The sequence below is a fragment of the Borostomias antarcticus genome (genome assembly GCF_949987555.1).
Source record: "Borostomias antarcticus genome assembly, chromosome: 13".
NCBI lineage: Eukaryota > Metazoa > Chordata > Actinopteri > Stomiiformes > Stomiidae > Borostomias > Borostomias antarcticus.
This window is the reverse complement of record NC_140246.1, coordinates 6661429-6663928: the sequence shown is the minus strand read 5'-3', so window position 1 is coordinate 6663928 and position 2500 is coordinate 6661429. Positions and strand designations below refer to the sequence as shown.

The window sequence follows — 2500 nt, the reverse complement described above, 5'->3', positions numbered from 1 at the left end:
ACCTCACCTTCTCACCGGCCGGGAGCTGCTGCTTTTTTTCATTCTCTCCGTAGTACAATGATTCTGTATGTCTCTGACCTTCTCCAACTTCATCTGATACAGCTGTCTTAATCCACCTCCGTCTCCCTCTCTCTCCTCCCTCTCTCTGTCTCTCTCTGTCTCTCTCTGTCTCTCTCTGTCTCTCTCTGTCTCTCTGTCTGTCTCTCTCTCACGCTCCTCTCCAAGTCTCTCTTTCTGTCTCTTACTCTATTTCTCTCTCTCTCCCCCCCTCCCTCCACCTCTCTCTCTCTCTCTCTCTCTCTCCCCCTCTCTCTCTCTGTCCCCCTCCCTCCACCCCCCCCCCTCCACCCCCCCCTCTCTCTCTCTTCCTCTATTTCTCTCTCTCTCTCCTTACCTCTCTCCCTCCCTCCCTTTCCCACCCTCTATCTGTCAGTAATGTTGGGCCGTTCGTTCGGAGCAGAGCGGAGCTCGATATTCGATACGGCTGTAGAGAACGGCCCCGCACCCACGCGTCCCTCGGTCCTGAAGAGAACGTGTCAGTCTGCGCCCGGCCGTCTCATCACATTAGACACATCGAGAGGCCCAACGTCAGGCCCCCAACTCTGTTTGCTATTGCAGGCCAGATTGTGCTGAGTCCTGGACCCCCCCCCCCCCTCCCCCTCCCTCACACACACACACCTCCCCACCTCCCCAAAGTTTATTTGACTTTTTCCTGGTTCAAATTGAGTATAGATGGAGTTATACACACTGCTTTCTTATGAATTTAGTCTTAAAACAGGCTCCACTGTATATTTTATCGAATGTTTTACCCCTAAGCTTTTTCCCCTGTTTCTGCGTCATCCGAGGGCTCTGGCTTGTGGTGCCCGCATTTTTGCCAGTTCAATAAGAGAAAAAGTGTCTTTCCAACGTCGCCCTACACATCCAACTAATTTAAATACGCCCCCCCCATTGTTCACGCACGCAAACCCCACACAAACCCACAGTTAGTGAAGTACACTCTATCCAAAGGCTTTAAAGTGTCAGCCGTGTTGTTTTCCCAAGGACCTCCATTCACTGTCTCCGCCCCGCTCCTTTGAGTCAGGAATGTTACAGATTGGCCCTCCAGGAAGACGGGTGCCAAATGGAAGTGTTTGATTTGGGAGGGGGGTCTTTGTCCGTGAAGGGCACTCCTGGAGCTCCTCTCTGGGGGGTACGCTCCCCTAATGAAGCCACATCTTGGGCTCCCCCATGCCGCTTTTGGGAACCAGCGGGGGGGGGGGGGGGGGGGTTCCGGGAGGTGGGGGTAACGGTGGTGGTGGGGTGGGGGTGCTCTTCAATAAACCCCCCCCCCCCCTTCCCTGGTCCCTGAGAGCGGGAGAAGTGATGGTGTTGTCTTGGCGACTGTCCTTTTCGGGGAGAATTGCATTCCTCATGGGCGCTGGCTGGGCTCTGGCACCGCGTGTCCTCAAAATGGAGACCCCGGGGCCTGGTCTCTCTCCCTCACGTGTCTCTTTACCTTCGGGGTTAGTCAGGAATAATTTGAGAGGACAGTTGTTGAAAGGTCACGTTGTCAACATGAAGTGCAGTGCTTTACAGAGGGATATGAACACAGTCTGTCACTCGCATACGAATTACACTCACACCACACACACACACATACACACACACACACACACCTACACACGCACGCGCACGCACACACATACACACACTTACGTAAAACATATTTTTTGAAGACAAATATCTCGGACGCCCCAGAGACACCGTGTTTGAAACTTTTCCAGGCCCCCTCCTTGACCCTCCTGATATCTTTGGCTGGGCTCTCCCTGCTCCCTGCTCCTCTCTGGGGTCCCGGCCCCCCACTCCTCTCTCTCCCTGCATCAGCCTCTCCTCTGTGTCCTCTCCTTTTGTTCTCCTCTCCCTCATCTCCTCTCGCCTCCTCCGCTCTCCCACGCTTCTCCTCCTCTTCCTCCTCCTCTTCAACCTACTTCTCCTCCTCCTCCTCCTCGTTTTCCTCCTCCTCCACCTCCTCTTCCTCCACCTCCTCTCCTTCCTCCTCCACCACCTCCTCCTCCTCCTCCTTCTCTTCCTCCTCCTCCTCCTCTTCCTCCTCCTTTTCTTCCTCCTTCTCCACCTCCTCTTCCCCCTCCTCCTCCTCCTCTTCCTCCTCCTTCTTCTACTCTTCCTCCTCCTTCTCCTCCTCTCTGATGAAGATGTAGATACTGAGGTATTTAGGCTGTTAGGGAGTCTGGCTGCTGTGTAAATCAGACTGAGCCCACATCAAACAGGCTGTGGTTTGTGTGTGTGCGTGTGTGTGTGTGTGTGTGTGTGTGTGTGTGTGTGTGTGTGTGTGTGTGTGTGTGTGTGTGTGTGTGTATGTGTTTGTGAGCACGGAATGAAGGAAAGAAAACATTGGTTAGATTAGCCCTTACTATCTCCTGTGGTAAGTAAGGTTAGGTTAGGTTACATTTTAGATTTGGTTAAGTTAGGTTAGGTTAGGTTACATTTTAGATTTGGTTAA

General features: G+C 53.1%; 2 protein-coding genes across 3 annotated transcripts in view; both read left to right on the top strand.

Annotated features, from left to right (window-relative positions):
• The window catches only part of mpped1 (metallophosphoesterase domain containing 1), a gene marked incomplete at its 3' end in the record, with an annotated part of 127918 nt that overhangs the window by 47636 nt on the left and 77782 nt on the right, over positions 1-2500 (top strand). The window lies entirely within an intron of this gene.
• scube1 (signal peptide, CUB domain, EGF-like 1) overlaps positions 1-2500 on the top strand; it is a gene marked incomplete at its 3' end in the record, with an annotated part of 70884 nt that overhangs the window by 31186 nt on the left and 37198 nt on the right. The gene's annotated exons all lie outside the window — the stretch shown is intronic.